Source organism: Phoxinus phoxinus (genome assembly GCF_949152265.1).
Source record: "Phoxinus phoxinus genome assembly, chromosome: 8".
In the NCBI taxonomy this organism is placed as follows: Eukaryota; Metazoa; Chordata; class Actinopteri; order Cypriniformes; family Leuciscidae; genus Phoxinus; species Phoxinus phoxinus.
This window is the reverse complement of record NC_136883.1, coordinates 23,635,921-23,655,720: the sequence shown is the minus strand read 5'-3', so window position 1 is coordinate 23,655,720 and position 19,800 is coordinate 23,635,921. Positions and strand designations below refer to the sequence as shown.

General features: G+C 37.5%; 1 protein-coding gene across 3 annotated transcripts in view; it reads left to right on the top strand.

Annotated features, from left to right (window-relative positions):
- The window catches only part of shank3a (SH3 and multiple ankyrin repeat domains 3a), a 363,988-nt gene that overhangs the window by 114,479 nt on the left and 229,709 nt on the right, over positions 1-19,800 (top strand). For 2 of the 3 annotated variants that reach the window (XM_079620540.1, XM_079620539.1), the window contains exon 1: positions 8,202-8,212. The exons of the other annotated variant lie outside the window; for it this stretch is intronic. The gene's annotated coding sequence lies outside the window, so the exon portion shown is untranslated. Of the gene's footprint in view, positions 1-8,201; positions 8,213-19,800 lie in introns of those variants that run through there. 3 annotated transcript variants of the gene reach the window in all.

Here is a 19,800-nt window from a genome sequence, read left to right as displayed (position 1 = left end):
AATGGGACACAGATACACAGCTGTTAGATCCTAACTCGCCAGCAGTTCACCATCAGGACCCTCTGTCATGGGTGTGTGTGTGTGTTGCTGCAACGAGGCAGGTGAAAGCAGATACACAGGACGCTCTCCAGTATATCATCATGATAATACTTTTAAAATTAAGCTTACCGTATAATACTACAGCACGATCCCTTATAAAAGGTATTGATTCTAGGTTCTGATTAGTCAGTAGATCCTTTCAGCTATATCTAATCTGTAATAGGCTATATGTTATTTAAATGTAATAAGTAATATGTTTAATGTTTTACATATATGTTTGTAAAATGCTGCCATGGTGCGCGCAGTCACTTTCTGTTTGTTTGCTTATTTGTATTTGATTTTAATTACATTAAAATATGTTTCGCTCCACCAGCCTTCTAATGCATTTCTATTGGACTGTTAAATAAATCTTGAGCATTTGTTAGTCTCACTTACATCCTCGCTCATATATCATCACTGTGTTTGTGCGCGCACATCTTTCTGCTTTCGTTACATCCCCACAATATGCCGGAGCAGCATCCACAAGAGGACGAGCGGGGAAATATCGTCAGAGCTCATCTGCTAATTATTGTCTGATTAAAGCAGTGTGCCTGCAAGGTCAGATTTAGTTTCTCCGCTCAGTCTGCATGAACGCGACTTCCATACTAATCAACATGTCCGACTGCACTTACTTTAAGATTGGTTTAAACCACCATTCTTCAAAGCTATGCGATATTGGTCCAAAAGTTAGAGAGCTCTAGAGAACACCATCTATAGTTTAATGAGAGATCTGATTGATGCTGTGTCAATAGTGTTCACTGCACTTAACAATGATGGTGGCACATTCTCATTATCAAAATTGTGTTGCTAGTTCATGAGAATATGCTAATTGGGCAAATGTCTAAAGTCTTTATAAGCCTGTCTGAGTCTTTCTGCTGTTATGCATTCAGGTTCTGTGTAGTCTATGCTGTTACTTTTTATCTAGCCTATCTACATTGCTGTCCTTTCTCCTTATTAGTAGGTTTGGGAATCTTTAGCCTATATCTTTTGGTGATGTGTACAAAATGTCGAATTAATACAGTGACACGAACACAACTAATAAATCTACAGAGTGAAAGACAGCAGCACTACATGTAGTTCAATTCCTGAATGAATGATTTTTATAAGCGGGTCTTAGTGAATCAGAATCATACAGTCTTACACCAAATGGCTATAATGATTCAATTCTTTTTAGTGAATCCGTAAACACATGCCGTTTACTGTGAGTCAACTTAATGTGATGCCTAAGTCAGTCAAAGAATCTCAAAATGTTTTGTTTGTAGTATTTTAGTTATAGTTGTATTAGTTGTTTAATATATAGTTAAGGCCACCTCTAAAAAGACTATACAAATTAATTTAAGGTAAACTTATTTTTTTGCATGATTATTTTTTAAATGTGCACTTACTGAAATGATCTCATGATATTTCCAAATAGTTATTCTTGAAATTTATTTAAAGAATCGTTAAAGGAACTGAAATCGATGAGAGGAATAGGAACCAAAATCAATAAATTCCTTACAATTCCCACCCCTAATTATGTATCAGTTTATTATAGATTAACATATCTCAAATATATCGGAAAAAATGTATTTTAGATGAATGTTGTTTTGTTTTAGCTGTGATAGTGGTGCCAAAAAACATGTCGTTTGAGACAAACCTTGACTTGTTTCTAGCTCTGTTTTTATAGTAAATTATAGTGTTTATTTAATGTTACCCTTGTAGAGATTAATGTTCATTTGAAATACCTGTATAACTCCTTTTCTAACTTCCATTAAAACAGCACTTTCTGTAGAATAAAGCCCCTCTGTTGCTGTTCCTGCATCTTGTGACTTCCTATTGACCCCACCTTACAAGTAGACTGCAATAGTTCATTCAGTGTTAACATCTTCCATGAATGCTGATACTTGGCCTATGCTCATTGAAACCCAGTTGCTGTGCTGCTTTGTCAGTTTACAAATGTGAGCCTGTTGTTTGCGCATGTTCTCACCATGCCGCTTTTCCAAGGTTCCTTCATGCCGAGTAATAAGCCGTTTATTTTGTTTCAGTCTCTGTTGAAACAGAGCCCATGCCGACAACAATAGCCTTTCAAATCCTATTGCTTACTTGCCTAATTTCCTCCACCGGGAGCGTTGAGAGGAGGAACCTCTCATTTTCCCCCTCTGCCTCTCCTTCGAGGAGCGGGTGTTAGGTCATTACGTGAGGATGAGAAGAATGAGCGCTCTGCATGGAGCCCTGTGCGGTATTGATCTGATTGACCGCCGCTAAGGACGTGACTCCGAACTGTTATTGGTCTGTTTGGAGAAGGCAGACGTGTCCTCTGGATTAGAGTGTGTATATTAAGTGTGTTTGAAAGGTAGCGAATGGGCAACGCATTCTAAATTGACTGCGCCGCATGCTGACTGGCGGCGCTTGACTTTGGCCGTCTCGAATCTGCAGGCGATGGACTGATACTTTGCAGTGAAATAGGAGGTTAGCGGTTGGTTTGGCAATGATTTCAAGGAAAATTAGCTGAAAAATATGAACAAGATGGAGTTTGAGATAGCGGTGGCAATGCAGTTCTTTTTTCTTTTCTTTTTTGGTGCTCCTTGCTCTTTCACTCTCTCCCAATTTTTTATTGGCTGTTGTTTTTTCGCTCCTCTCTTGCTAGTCAGGACAGTCCTGTGTGAATTAGTTGAATTTAAACTTATGTATAATCAAACAGAAATAAAATCTATCTATCTTATCTGTCATTGTTTATTCGATTTACTGTATCTCTTGTTTGATTGACTTGTATATAATTTTATTTATCTATTTTTATCTTTCTGTCTATTGTTTTATCCATCCATCCATCCATCCATCCATCCATCCATCCATCCATCCATCCATCCATCCATCCATCCATCCATCCATCCATCCATCCATCCATCCATCCATCCATCCATCCATCCATCCATCCATCCATCCATCCATCCATCCATCCATCCATCCATCCATCCATCCATCCATCCATCCATCCATCCATCCATCCATCCATCCATCCATCCATCCAGAAGGCTAAGGCAAAGTCGTGAGTTGGCTGCAATCTTTGACTTTTTGTCAAAGATAATTCACATACTTAACACATGAAAGGCTTAGGAGCTTCAGTCTTGTAGTGTGCGCTTGGATTTTGGCTCCATTCTCCCCAAGATCAAAGCCACCGGTGCTCCATTCGAGGTTGAAATCCACTCCTAATTGCTTGGCCACTTACAAAATCAATTTGGGATTTAATTGAATCCATAAATGCCTTCGTGGCTGCTTGCACTGTACAATCCCAAAGATTGTGCTATAGATTATTGGTCTTGCAAGTTAAAGGTGTTTAGGGACACTTTACAGCGCACGCACGGCGAGCCAGTGTTTGTGTGGTTAAAGGAAATTGTTTGGGATACCTCACACCTGTGATACGTTCCACTTCCAAATGGAAAATTCACATAAACAGGGAAGCAGTATGGTTGCCTAGAAGTGCACAATTAGAGTGGCAATTACTTTTTAGTGGTTGTTGTAAGCAATGAAAAGGAAAGTTCGATTTTCTCTGAAACCAGTTCAGTTACTCTCTACCATCATTTAGAAATCGGTTTGTTCAAATGAAAGTGGAAAAATGTGAATCAAATGTTTAGTTTTTCAAACATTGTTTGCCCTTGCCAGTTGCATTTTAGCATTCTAGCAGGTATTTTTCGGTAATGTTATCAGTAGTACTTGGTGCTTGATTCGATTCCAATGAAACTGCCAGAGAAATTGCTGACTTCCCATGTTTCCTTCTGGCAGGAAAAGCTGATATGGTGCTATTTTAAGGAAAGACCCGGGTTCAATACAAGCTCTATTAACAACGTCTGTGGCATGCTGTTCATTACCATGGATTTGTGATTGTGATTTGATATTTTTTTGTTAAAGGAGCATGAAACCCCCCTCTTTCAGCTCAAGTCTACCTCATAATCTTTTTAAAAGATACAACTTAAATGGGTGTGGATGGGTGACGATGAATAAAACGTGAGTATATATTAAAAAAAATTTTGTTTAAAGTCCAATGAAATACATTAACCGTCTGTTTGTCCTTTTAAAAGTAACTGAATGCCCTGCTAAATATTAGATTAACCCTGTGACGCGTACGATCACATCGGTGTGATCAGAATGTTCAGTGCGTCAGTTGATCAGCTGCTAAATTCAAATGTGCTTTCGTGCTTTGACTGGTGCTGAACCAGAAACAGATGCACTCAGTGCTTGACATATATCACAACTATTCCTTGTTTTCAACCACATAATCTTTATTTTAGGTTTCAGACATTTAAATAGCATACTGATGTACTGAAGTACTGATGTCTTTGGAAGCAGCAATAATGATCCTTGTTAATAAGACATGTTTTATTCATATCAGATACACATTTTTAAGTTTACTCTATTCTTTTCCAACTTCACCGGCCACTTACTTTCATGTATTTCAGGAGAAGTGGATGAATTGACGTTTTGTAAATCCTAAAGATCCGATTCTCTGAACTGCGGCACCCATCTCGGATTATAGATGAGCTAACATATCCATTATAATGGTTTTTAAACGACAAAACACATTCACTCATCGAGAAAGATGAGAAGACACTTATCCAGTGTCTATCCAGTGTTCACAGCCATGTGAACTTTAATTATTTTGACAACGTTTTATCTGTACAGAGGTAAAGGGATGGGAAGGACGCCTTCACAAGGCTAGTTGACACTGCAGGCCTGCGTTGTCGTCGTGTCCAGGCACAGGTCCTTCATCAGATCTAGATACGGCTTGGATCCGGCAGACTGTGGTAAACTTCGGGATAAACATAGAGACTAATACTAGCGTAGACGCCATTCTTTTTATGGTCTAATAAGTACATCAGGATTTATGGGAAGTGTTCCCGGTTCTGGCTGACCTATTCTATGCAGCCTAACATTATAGAAGTTGATAATGTGTGTGTATGCTAGGTCAAATAGATGTGTTTTTAGTCTAGATTTAAACTGACAGAGTGTGTCTGCTTCCTGGACAATGTTAGACTGTTCCAAAGTTTTGGTGCTAAATAGGAAAAGGATCTACCGCCAGCAGTCGATTTTGATATTCTAGGTATTATCAACTGGCCGGAATTTTGAGATCGCAATAGACGTGAAGGACTATAATGCGTTAAGAGCTCGCTCAAGTACTGGGGAGCTAAACCATTTAGTGCTTTGTAAGTAATCAGCAATATTTAAAAATGTATACGATGTTTAATAGGCAGCCAATGCAGTTTTGACAGAACCGGGCTAAGAACTCTAGCTGCTGCATTTTGGACCAGCTGTAGTTTGTTTATTAAGCGTGCAGGGCAACCACCCATAAGAGCATTATAATAATCTAGCCTTGATGTCATAAACGCATGAACTAATTGTTCCGCATTTATCATTGAGAGCATATGACGTAATTTAGATATATTTTTAAGATGGAAGAATGCGGTTTTACAGATACTAGAAACGTAACTTTCAAATGAAAGATTTGCTAATGCAATTCCACTTATGGCAACATAATTTTCAATATTTTGAGTTATTCTGCGACAGGGCATATTAACTCACAGAATTATGGCTATACTTCCAAAACAGTGTGTATTTTAACATTTCCTGTTGGGCTTCCACTATACAAGTTCATGCAATATTATCCGCATCATTTTTGTTTGTTTTTTCAAACTGAGAGGCGAGTTGAAGTTATTTTCAGTGCTAATCGCCACAGATGCCACAGACGCTGTCGATAGAGCTTAACTTATATTGAACCGAGAATGTTCCTTTAACCTTGAGATCAGAGGATATCGATATGGCAGCATCTTCATACAGTTGGTACCCATGTGTGGAAATTTCTAGAAAACCTGGGTTGCATAGTTTGAGAATATGATTGTTAATTGTCAAATAAGATTCCCACGTGGACAACTTTGATTTTGTGACATTCTACAGAAATAATTTATTCTAACCATGAACACGCTTGTTACATCTTCCTTATATTTCTTGACATTTTGTACCTGTGCTTCATTATTGAAGTGCAAAATATAAAATCATCCTGCCCAAATACATTTTACGGCCTCATTCTCCTGGACAAAAGAGCTGTAGATTTGCAGACACTGCAGTCTGACAGATGTTTAATTGAGTTGGACAACTGATGTAGTAGCAGTTAATAATCTGTCTTCACCTTGATACTCCGCCCTGATCCTTATCTGCAGAAGTGTTTTACAGGTCTATTTTCTATTATAGCTCTTAAACTTTGTGTATTGTGTGTGTGAGCGAGACTATGTGTATTACTCTTTCTTGCTTGAATGGGCTGCAGTTTATGGAGCCGTTTTATATTTTCAAATAATAATCTCATTATGGACACATTTCACCTCGGGACCTTCTCATGGATGTGGGAATCCAGCCAGAACCAACGCACACTCTCTTATTTGGATCCACTGATATCTAAAGCGAAAACAAAATAAATATTCTTTGAGTAAAAAAAATAATTAAATAAATTATGAAATAGAATTAGCCAGGTTTATTAGATAAGCTTGGTTATTATTAGATGTATTTTTATTTACACAAGCCTGCCATTAAAATACTCTCTTTCTATGTGCGAGTTTACCTTGAGATTTATAAAATGACCAGTTCCAGTCTTGGATTCTGATTGGTCAATACAGCACTCTATTATGAATATAGTCAAAGTTGAGGAGGGTGCTGCATCCTTTAGTTTTGACTATATTCGTAAGATTTACTTTTTCACAAGCAATATTAAAGGGGTGGTTGATTATGATTTCACTTTTCTAACTTATTGTGTAATGTTGCTAATTGAGCATAAACAACATTGCAAAGTTACAACGCTCAAAGTTCAAAGCAAAGGAAGATATTTGCTTTTAAAGAAATCGTTTTAAGGACTACAACAAACTTCTGGTAGGGACTACACAACATTCCTCCCGGGTTAGTTACATCATTAACCCTAATTTGTACATAAACCCTGCCCCCGGAAACACGCAGTCCATGTTGAGAAGAGGAAGAGCACATTTATGAGTCTGCTCAAGCTGTAGCATACTAGCATCCGTCTTTTCACATGCAAAAGAGTACGTAACACAAATGCAATAGCATGTCACTCTGTAGGCATTTTACAACAGTTCCCACACGAACGATTTTATAGATTATCATGACAGAATATGCTAATTGAAGACAGTTAACTCCACATCAGCAACATAAATTCACCAACTAACCATTCAGAAACGTCCTGTTTCATTTGTCATTTCTTCTTGAGTCTCTCCATCATTGTCCGACTTCAGTTTAAACATAAAAGGCAGAACAGTTTCTGACATTTTAGTGCTTGTAATCGGAGCTGCTAACACACACGAGCTGTTGAAGCTCCGCCCTCTGTGCCAGGAGAATCAGCTCATTTGCATTTAAAGTGACACACACGAAACGACGTGTTTTTACTGACCCTCAAAAAGGGACAATTTTAACATGCTGTATTTTGAGCTAAAACTTAATTTACACACTGGGGACAACAGAGACTTATTTTACATACTGTAAAAAGGGGCATTATACCACCCCTTTAAATGAATCGATAATAGACCAGAGGTCACTACTATTTATCTTCTGCTGTGTTGTTATTCCCTCTGCCATTCACATTTGGTGCATTAAAAATACAATTGAGAGCATCTTTGTTTACAGGTGCAGTGCAGTGAGTGCGCGTGACCATATAAGGAGAAGAGGAGGAGACAAAACTGCACACAGACATCATTGGTTTTTACATCATCAGTGCAACAGATTTGAATGTGATGAGGGGAATGAGATTTGAGATGGAGGAAATTCTTCTCACTTTTGAGAAACATTGGCCTTTTAAAGCTCTCTTTAAACACTTCCTTCATGGTGTGTGTGTGTCCTCAGGTTGATGGGTCGCTGGTGCTGTAAAAGCCAATAGTCTCTGTAGGTCTGTGATGTACTGCTTGCTTTCAAGGGGAAACCCTAAGCACTCTGAATGCAGACGATCTGATTGGATGAGGAAATTGGCCGCAATAATAACCAGGGCTCTCATTAATATCAGTGCAGCGTCCGCAGGGATCTCTTATTCATCTCTCTCTCTCTCTTTCTTCCTCAGTCTGGCTCCTACCTTTGTGAATAGCTGAATACATTGGGAATAGAAAAACACTGCGTAAGTAAACACTTGGTATTCTGTTTGGTTACAGGCATCTATAGTGCCTCTGGTATATGGGGTCGTAGTCTGAATATCTCACGCCACATGAAGGATGGTGCAGTCTCACAATGACGTTTCTTGTGCTATTGTACAGCCTTTTTCCTTACAATCTAAAATTACATTGTTGTTTTTTTGCCCTGAAGAACAATTGCTCTTTTAAAGATAGAAAACAGACATTGTTACATATCATGCAGAAAGTCCACAAGGGAGATTTATAAAGTCATAAAACTAATGATGATAGGAAATCCCAGCTATTGCTGTATAGAGACATTTGACTGATGAAACTTGAAGACAATAAACACACGATTGCAACAATATATGGTTTATTTGTTCTCTTTAAGCCAACTCAGGTATTTTCAACATAATAATAATGTATGTTTATAATGCAACGCTAATCTCCTGCCTGTTTCACAGTGTAGAATTCTATAAAATAATAAACTTGCTGTCTGATTCTGTGATATGAAGTGACATTGGATCAAAAAGCAAGTTATTTCAAAAACTGGACTGACTGTTGATGACGTAAGGTGTGTTCAAGTCACTTTTGTCGGAGAAATATGGCATATGTTGGCAGACAATTCGCTTATTTTGTCGTAAATAAAAAAGCCTGACAATGTCACTGCTAAATACCTATATAAGTATTGTGGTATTCCGGCCCCGTTTAAAAAGTCAATCCATGTAAGATCATTGGAAAGTTTCTTTTAAGAAGAGCAAAGGCAAAAGTGCTGTTGGAAGTTTGATCTAAGAAATGAGGGATTAAAACAGTGTGAATAGAAAGTTGTCTGTAAAAAATTAAGTTCACAAGTTAACAGGCTAAATAAAAAAAAAATTTTTTCATTCTACCAGTCATCATCAAAAGGCGTGGGATTCTAGTGTTGCTATAGTAAAGAATTCAACTTTTACATGCATCTGATTTACAGATAAACTGTGCGCTCTTTAAATGTCTTTAATGTTGAGGTTTTTCAGCAGTTTGCTTCATAAATTCACTTTAACAGCATCAAGTTCAAGAGGGCAATCTTTACCGATCAAATAAACTGTGCGCATGGAATTTTAGACGCTTACGTTGTTTTCAATGCAATAATGAATGTCCTTGAATGAGCTGAGTTTTTTTGTGCTCAGTGCTCTGCTAATATAAATGGTATGACCCATCTCAACATTAGCAATACATACTGCTCAACATTAGCAATAGGCTACTGATTCAACATGCCAGTGAGTAAACGTCAGAGCGTGGCCCCCAAGCTGGACTGGGAGTTTTGATTTGTTTTGCACCCGAGTTAGACCTGCCTGTTATATCCTGAAGTGCAGAGCTCCACGGTAATCTGAAAAGTGTCTGTTAAATTACAGCCCGCCCAGTTGCTTTGTATGCCCTTTGTCATTTTTGTACTTTTGGATATAAAAAGTAGCGAAGTTGAATAGCCTTCTTTTTTTATTCAAATAAATCAAGCACAAGTACCACAATTTAATTATACTCAAAAAAGTACAGTACCACATGAGGGATTTCTTAGAGTGTGTTCACATTTGGCATGTTTGGTTAGATTAAAACGAACCATTGTGCGATTGCTCTGTTCGTGCGGTTCATTCGAACGTGTGAACGCTGCCACCCGAACCCTGGTGTGCACCAAACAAGCGGACCGAGACCGCTGAAAAGTTTGGTCTCTGTCTGCTTCCAAATTAACTCTGTGGTTTGAATGATATATGAACATAACACAGACCAAAGGCATGGAAAGCAGGAAGATGAATGCTCACACATATAGGTTTTTTTTTTTTTTAGTCCTGTTTTTTCCATCACAGTTCGGTACAAGAATCGGAACCGCGTCTCCTTGCAACTGATCTTTGTGTGTGATGTAGGGATTACTGCCTCTGTTTCGACCCCTTTACACATTTTATAAACTCTTCATGAGTTCTCAGCTGGTCAAAATACTATCAAATGCAATCTACACACACAGCGCATTTATCCCAGCGCACAGCATTGTTTTGGATGTTCGGTATGTTCTGTCTCAAAATAGGCAATACTGCATAGAAGCCAACAAATCACGCTGTGAATGTATCCCTATGCCTTTAGGTACGGCATCTTTTTGGTTCAGTGACAAAAATGACAATTTGAACGTTAAACTAAACATTTTTTTTTGGTCTGGACCAAACGGACCAGCTCCCCCTTGGCTCCACGCTCCCTCTGTCCCACCTTGGTCCATCATCCCTCAGAGGTATGGCTCCCATGTACCTCTGACTCCACCTTGGACTATCATCACCCTGGCTTCGCCTCTGACTTCTGGGTCTCCAGCTGTCCCTCAACCCTCCACACCTCTGTTTCCGCTGGGCTCCTCCCTCCTTCCGGTTTCACTATTGTCCTTAGTCCCACCAGCTTCTCCTCGGTCTGCCAAGCCCAAGTCTCCACCTCGGTTTCGTTAGCTCTTGGCTCTTCCTTGGCCCTCCAAGCCTTCTGTGTCACCCTGGGTCTTCATCCTTTCAGCTCCGGCTGGATCTTCACCTTTCACGGCTCCATCTCTGTCAGTCGGGTTCCTGGCTCCATTTGGGCTCCTCCCTCCATCTGTTCCGCTGTGGACCTTCGTCCTGATGGTTCTGCAGTAGGTATCTCTCTGGCTTCTTTTTCCGTCGTCTCCTCCCTGGCTCCTGTTTCCGTTGTCTGCTCCATGGTGTTTCCCTCTGCCAGCTCCTCCTGGGTCTCGTTTGTCTCTGGCTCCTCTTCCACTTACGGAACCCACTCCATTCCTGCTCAGTTGGACTTGTTACAATGCAAGGACACGCCTTCTGGGAGGGTTTGTTTTCCTGTGTTCCCTCTCACTGTTGCCTGAGTTCTCATTTGTAGCTATAGTCTCTGACACACCTGTTTCTTGTTCCGTTGATTATCATTCCCAGTGTATGTAAGACCTCGTTGTTCTTTGTTCTGTCATCAATGCCTATGACCGGATTGGACCGAATCAGAATGCAGATTTTGGTGCCTCATTTCGGTGCCACTAAAATGCCTGATCTGTCGAGGTGGCAGCAAGGGACTGTCTTTGAGCGAGTCATTAAACCGTTCATTCAAAGATAGATGTAATGAAACAAGGTGTTGAATTAATTTTAACTTTGAGCGCCACTTTACAAGGCTCGGCTGAGCAGCAATGGGCAACGCTGAAACTAACGCTTAATATAGATTCACTTAATATAGATCAATGGCATTGACTTAGTGCATTGACCAACGCTGACGCCATTCATGGAAAATACTCTTAAACGTTAAAAGGATGATACAGCAAAGATTTCTCTTTCGTCTTTGGACAACTAAACTTTTTTTCCAACTTTTTTTTTTTTTTTTAATGAATATATGACTTGACCTGAAGGACAGACTCTGCTAATCAGACATTCTAAGTTCATATCTCTCTCGTTCAGTCTATTTAGGCTTGTTTAGTGCAAATCCATGGAGCCACTGTACAAATCACCATGATAAACACAGTCTTGTTATTATTAACTTATTAACTCCATATACTGATTGGCTTCATCACTGTCTCCTCCAGACAGTAAGCTGGTGTGTGGTGGGCGTTCTGGCGCAATATGGCTGCCGTCGCATCATCCAAGTCGCATCATCCTTCTATGTAAAGCGCTTTGAGGTCTCTGAAAAAGCGCTATATAAATGTAACAAATTATTATTGTTATTATTATGTTGTTGTAAGAAGTCTCATTCTCACCAAGACTGGATAAAATAAAATAAAATCAAGAATACAGAAAAAACAGTAATATTACTAAGTTTTGAAGGTGTGTTTGTGTTGTTACTTGACATAATTAAGTAAATCAGGACAAATAACACAACATTTTAAAAATAAGTACCACCTTTCCACCAGAATCATCCACAACCATGTCCACTCACTCACACATATGCGCACACATATAGACTGATACATATCTAGAAGCACGAAGGCTCAGCTCAGCTCAAGTGTGTGTCTTCTGTTCAGTGTTCAGGTGTGTGTGCTTTTCTCTTGAAGGACACGGTTTGGCACAACAGCCGAAGATGAAGAAGGGGGCAGGAAGCATGAAATGAACCTGTCTGAGCTGTTGCTGTTCTTAACTCAACACACACACACACACACACACACACACACACACACACACACACACACACACACACACACACACACACACACACACACACAAACCTCCATCAGACAGTTTTCTTTCTCCAGTCGTCACTCTCTCAGAGTGCTGCTTTGCTCTAGCTTGCTTGGCTTTGAAGCACCCCAGAGGTGAGGGCTTTTACAAATCATTTAGCAAGAATGTGCCACACTTATGAAGTGATATGTGACTTCAAGGTGTTGCACTGTGTAAGATATGTTCTGTGTTAGAGTGTGTAGTGGAAGCCAGTAATTGGCTGTGTGGTTTTAGCTGCTTCCAAAAGAATTTGTGCTACAAATTGTAGCGAATTTACATGCATTAGATTATTTGCCTACAAAATAGATAAAAGATTAGATTATTTTATGTAATTTAATTAGTGTAAAATAATTAGACGTAGATGAGCTGTTATTGATCACTGTCAATACATAAGGACTATGCATTATTTAAATTGAATTCAGAATATGGATGAACAGCATCTATTTGTATTTTTTTATTTTTTATTGAATGTTTGTTTCAATACCAACTAGTTCTACTTTTCAAAGTGCTCGTTGTATTGTAAACATGATTATGTTTCTTAGTGGACTGATAAAGTATGCACCCTGATTCCCGGAAATTGCATAAATCCAGCCAATCAGATTGGAACTTGTTTTGGGAATGCTGTCCCGGGCTGAAACGGTTTCTGAAATGTAAATTAGCTCAGGTTTTACGGTGTCTTCCCTTTTGCTTTTGAAATGATTTCCACCATCTCCCCCAGTTTCACAGGAATCGACTTGTGGGGACATATATACATATATTTATAAATGTAATTAGGTTATATTTATTGTTTTTGTTCCTGTTTGATTTGCTAGAAAATAATTTGCTAGGCTTATGGTTTGTCTGAGCCCAAAGCATGTCAGAGAGCGGAGCGCACGTTTCATACTCCTTTTGAGAGGAAGAAATGTCTAGAGAAGCAATATCTCATAAACTGTAGAGCCTGAATTACATTGGCAGAGACTGTTTCATAAGGTTGTGTGCTTCTAGAGACTATTTGCGGACAGCACAAGCACAAAACAATTTCAAAAGTCATGGCTTCCTCATCTCACTCGTTGAAGTTTCAGAGCGGTTTTCTCACTACCTGAGCATGAGCCCCAAATGAAGTGATAATTCAGAACGACAGCCTGATTCCAATCAGCTTCCTTTAGAGAACAGCTGGCTCACAGCTCACCCGGAATTCATTAAGCTTATTGGCTCTTTGTTTGATCCGATAAGAGACATATCGTGCTCTCCTGCTCTGTCAGTGGCATTGGCCCTCTAACTCACTCTAACAACTGGGCTTTATCTGTGTGTGTTGGTGTGTTTTTCAGGATGACTGCTCCAACCTTGAGGAACTTGCGACAATGGTTTTAGATGTCTATCATAACCTATTAGTCATTCTAATAAGTAATAAGCAAAATTAAGTACAGTAGCATGTCCAGATTAATTTGACTCATTCAATAATATTCATAACTAAATCTGTTAGTATTTATTTGGGGAATGTGGATTATTATTATTTTTAGAACGAACCAATACATTTAATTACATTTTAAGTAAATGATTAAAGGAAATACCTATAGTTTAAATCAAATAAATCTGTAGGTAAATATTTTCCACGTTCAAAATAGACTCAAATATAAGCAATTATAATCTAGAGAATATATTTTTGGAAATACCTAATGTAAATTAAATACCTCAATAAGTTTAGTAAATAAAGTAAGTACTTGTGAATATTGGTAGTCTCCACTTATACTTAAATTGAAGTACTCAACAACAGTCTACAACTTGTACTCAACTTGGGGTGGGGATTCATGTACTTTACTTTCAAGCGTTTGCTTTTTTTAGTTGTTTAGTCTCTTTAATCTATCTTTTGGAGTGTTTTGTAGTTCTGTAAACACTACTGATGGTAACAAATTATCTCAGACACGCTTGTCTATTTATGAGCGATACTGTATGATTCTTTATTAAACTAATTAATTTGCGGTTCTCGTGGTTGTTGTGATATGTTTGTGTCGTACGGAACCCTGGAGGTATGTTTCTGTTTGTGCTGTTTGATGTTTACTCAGTGTTCAGATTCTATTTTTCCGCACCGTTTTATCCTCGGCATTACGTCTGTAAATATACAGAAGGGATAAAGGGATAAAGAAGCACATCAAGATGTTTGAACTTCCCCTGAAGATCTTTCAATGCAGCTGTAAAAAAAAAGAAAGAAAGAGAAAACTCAACTTACATTGATAAGTACAGCATTTTGTTGTGTAAACGGATCCACAAAGTAGGGTTTACATGAAAGATGATACATTTACATAAATAAAATGAAATTTTTATTCATTATCAAAGGAATCCATGCAAGCCATTAATAAAACATTAACAATATTATTCACGCTATTTGGTATCAGATAAACTCTATAGAGACCCTGAGGTCTAGATTATGGTGGTGAGAGATTTTTTTCAGATGAAGATCTAGATTTAGGTCCACATCCGGGGCTGATTCAGATCAAACCTCAAGGGTTTTTTAGGGGCAGATGTTTAGTCCTGACATTGGACATGCTCAAGCTTCGGCCATAATAAAAATGCGCATACATTGCCCAGTTTGTGCACAGAGCCTAGTGTACAGTGAGAACATGAATAATTCACTTTGTTTGACAGCAGGATTGAAAATAGGGGAATCATTGGAGACCGTATGCAGGAGCGATACGCAGAGTAGCAACATGCATCTTGTGTTGTGTAGAAACCATAGGAGGATTTGGGTAGAGATGCCCAGCAGGGGAATACGATCTTAAACCCCATAACCTCACTTAGCCTGCCAACAAAAATCATGTATTTTTGCATACAACAGAACTTGCTTTGGAGAAATGTAGCACACAATAACGCATTCGCTTGCACGTACACGCTTGGAAACACGCAGACGTCTCTGTTCTGAGTGTGTGTTGGTTGTAAAGGCTGTGATGGCCAGCTCTAGTCTATAGATAGTCTCTATCTTTAGCGGGGTATGATGTAATGGAGATGAAATATGTTTTCTGACACCACCAACTTTTAAGCATCATTTTAACAGTCAGAGCCTCTTTGAGCAGCACGCTATCACGATCTCCCTCACTCGCTGTTATTTACCCTTCACCTTCATTTCTGTTCCGTCCTTGGAGACTTTTCAAACCGAATGGAGTGTGTAACAGCTCTGGAATTAAACTTGTCGGGAATGCAGTCTTCTGAATATATTGCGAACTGTAACAGATGCGCCTGTTATTAGAGATGGACACAAGTACCTATAGCGACAGCAGCATTGATCATGCAAATGGAGCAATAGTAGGACAGGATAGTTGTATTAATTTTTTTCTCTTTCTACATAGTTTTGTCACTGGTTATGTAGGTATGTGGTACCTTGTAGATTGGTTTGAGTCTGCACTCGTGACGGGGCAGGGCACATTCTTATAGGGATGCATAATATCAGTACAATATAATGATTATTGACGTTTTTTTCTCTATCATTTCAGTAGGTAGATTATTTTAGACTGGATTATTTTATTTTAACTGACTCAATCAAAAGTGGCATGAAGTGTATAATAGTAATAGTTGGGGATATTATTTTAAGTTTTATAAAAAAATTTGTTTAATAACATCCAATTAATTGTTGCAATTTTTTTTGCACAATTCGTAATTTAAATAAAATAAACCCCAATCCATTTAGACCATGTAATTTAATTATGTTAAATTAATTAATTTAATTATAAATAATTGAATGTAAATCAAAAGTGGCATGAACTGTATAATAGTAATGGTTAGGAATATTATTTTAAGTTTTATGTTTGTATTTTTATAAAATCCAATTAATAGTTGCAATTGTTTTGTGCTAACTTCTTATTTAAAAAAAAAAATATATATATATATATATATCATTTTATTATATAAAATTAATTTAATGTTATATGTGATATTATTGATGATATTAAAATATTAACATTTTTAATAATCAGCTAAAATTGTATATTTATTCATGCTCATTTTAAATTGATCACCTTTGAAATCTATTAACACTCATTTAAAGTTAATATTTAAAGCACTAATATTAATGAATTTACACAGTTAAATGTAATATTTAGCAAATCTCAAAATTAATATTACTTTCCATATTGTGTATCAATGTATTCCATATTGTGAACAAATATCACATATAATGCAATATAAATGCAAAATAAATAATCGTAGCATTTATGTAAAGTTCATCAGATGAGTGTGTCAGCGTTGTGTGTGTTCTGGGCAGATGGCAGTGGTGTGATTTGAACATCCGCTGTGGTGACTGGGGTTCACCGCTGATGTGTCTCATTCTCCATCTGGAAGCGGTGCACATGCTCACAGACTCACAGAATGTGTGAGACCCTTTCATCTGCTCGCACAAGCCCGGCTGATCACAGACGGATTTGCCTCAACTTCCTCAGAAACTTTGAGTCTCACTCATGGTATCAGTGAGGCTTTTTGGTGTTTGTTGCTGTTTCCTCAGAAAGTTGTTCGTTTTATCTGTCTTTTATAGACTAAAGACTATTTATTTGAAATAGTGAAGCTGAGTTCTGCTGATATTAGCATCACATGCCAGGCTTGTTTATGTGCGCGGGCCTGTTGTTCTGCTAAATCTGTCTTTGAGCTCTTGCCAGTCACTGAGAAATGTCTACACAAAGTCATACTGCAGATGTTATTTTTAGCCATTATTGATGAAGACTTTCTTTAATGAGAGAGTAAACGACTGGGGAAGAAAGCGGGAATGGTGTTGGGAAATGACCTGAAACAGAATCAGACTTACCAGGCTTCCATAACATAAGCTAAGGATTATATACGGTTTTAAATGTGCTATTCCATTATTTGTGTCATCATTTATACAGTATGAGCAGTGAAAGCTACATTATGCATGTTGCTCTTGGTTAGTTCATGTATACGCACAAGGCACTGCATGCAGCGTGTTTAATCATCTTGACATACTGCTCTCATATTGTGTGTGTGCATGTAACATTGACTGATTTTCAGATTAAAGCTGATTGCAGCAGTGAATTAAGCAACTTACTGCCTTTCCTTGACGGGGCGGATCTAGAAAATAATTTATAGGGTGGCAAAGGGGTGGCGTGAAGACATGAGGGCTGGCAACACCAAGGCAAGCGCTCATGCATAGTTTTTGTGGATTTATGGCCTGACATACACATTTGTGTTCATGAATATGTGAAACGGTTGTATTGCCACAGAGTAATCGTCTATACTGTTTAAAAAGAATAATCGTTTTTTAAAAAGTCAGTATACAGGGCACCAAATCAAGACACTGTATACCAAAAACATCAACGTATCCTAAATGTCTCTAAGCTTGAATTTTTACACTTAAATATTTTAGTGTGACATTGCAGTATATCAGGTTTTCGCAGTATATCAGGTTTTCACAGTAATTCCACATTAGGACTTCTCTTGTATCTAACTGCACTCTCTGAAAATGATTGTAAAATCGACAGTACTTTACGTACAATTTTAGTCAAGTTTTTACAATTGTACTGTAAAAAAAAGAAAGAAAAAAAAGGCTTGGCTTTATTGCGAGTTTACAGTATCATAAAACAAAAATTAATGTAAACAAATTTTTGATAAACAATGATTACTGTATCATACTATATTTCTACAGTGCATACTGTATGCACACTGTAAAAAAAATATATGATCAATCAGTTGACATGTTTTTACATTGCTTTATTAACTCATCAAAATAAGTTTAGCAATTTTCAACTTTTTATACAAGATTCAACTAATTTTTTTAAGTCAGTTTAATATAATTTAAGTTGAAATGACTTCAAATCAAGTTGATTGTACTTAAAAATGTAAGGCAGCAACTTTTTTTTTAACAGTGTACTATGAAGGTACCCAGCATGCAATGCAGCATGATTAGATTTTGCTGTAGAGTTTTTTTTTTATATACTTGTTGGTTTTTATCTGTGGTGCTAAACTTATTTGGTTCACTTCTAGCAGTTTGTGTTGGTTTATTCTGTAATGTTGAGTATTTATATTTTTATTATTATTATTTGTTGAGTGTCACCATTGTAGTTTTGAAAAAAATTAATTCTTGTGTTGTAAGATGATGTCACATCTTTCAAAGATGTATCTCAGCAGCTGCTTCCCTATTGTTAAAGATTCATCTATACAAACAGTTATGAATTGAAATAAAATTTTGGTAAATCTTCATACTGAAATAACGCTAAAGGATAGTTTGACTAACTAACTAATCTGCCAAATAGCTTATTTTATATTCTAGCTTCTCATCGTTTTAAATGTTTTCATTTGTCTCACTTCTGACTTGGCTAGATCACAAATTTGAATATGAATATACAAGGTCCAAGATCCCAAGCGTGGAACACTAATCACCATTATGACGATTTCAAAACAATTACACTGGTAAACAATATAGTGGCATGGTTAAAGACAACTATCATGTGATTTCACAGCAAAACAAGAGCAGTAATTCACAGTAATTCGGAAGAAAATGACCCAGGCCAGCATGTATTAATTTCACAGTAAATTTCTGACTACCCTTTAATCTTGTAAATTCCTGGCACTTTAACTTCAAACTATTAAAAAATGTTAAAGGATAATTCTGGTATTTAACACCTTGAGTCTATATTGTAGTTTGTTTTGGATGAACAAGAGTGGTGGACAACATTTTTTTGACAATGGTTCCTCTCTCGAGTTTTTGACTATATAAGAATTGGCCATGGACCCATTTAACATTGGAGTCAATGGGCATGTCCGAAAATGTCATTAAAACAGCCAATAATGTTCGTTTACAAAACTGTGCAAATCACCTAGTGATTAGTGATGTTAGTTGATGTTCCAGAAACAAAAAGTGTTGCGAAATACAGTTTCTGTCGTGTTTTATTCGTCATTGAGCGGAAGTTACACGGTTGTGAAGTGTCTGAAAAAATAGTTCCACTATAGCAAAATAAATGGATTGGAATCATATATTGCGACGATATATTGTTTATAATCATCAACGAACACCACTAACCACTCGGTGAGTTTAACAGTTTTGTAAACGAACATTATTGGCTGTTTTAATGACATTTTCGGACATGCCCATTGACTCCAATGTTAAATGGGTCCATGGCCAATTCTTTTATAGTCAAAAACTCGAGAGAGGAACCATTGTCAAAAAAATGTTGTCCACCACTCTTGTTCATCCAAAACAAACTACAATATAGACTCAAGGTGTTAAATACCGGAATTATCCTTTAAACAAGATTTTGGCATAAGATTCTTACCTAAGTTTCTATGATATTGATTTCATTGTATTTTATTGGTCAGATGGCAAAATGAAGCTGACTACACTGGGCGCGCTGCATGAGTATGCAAAGGGCTTGGACAATTTATAGAAAGACGTGTATCCTTCCAATTATTTTGCGGTATGCTTAAATTGAAGCTCC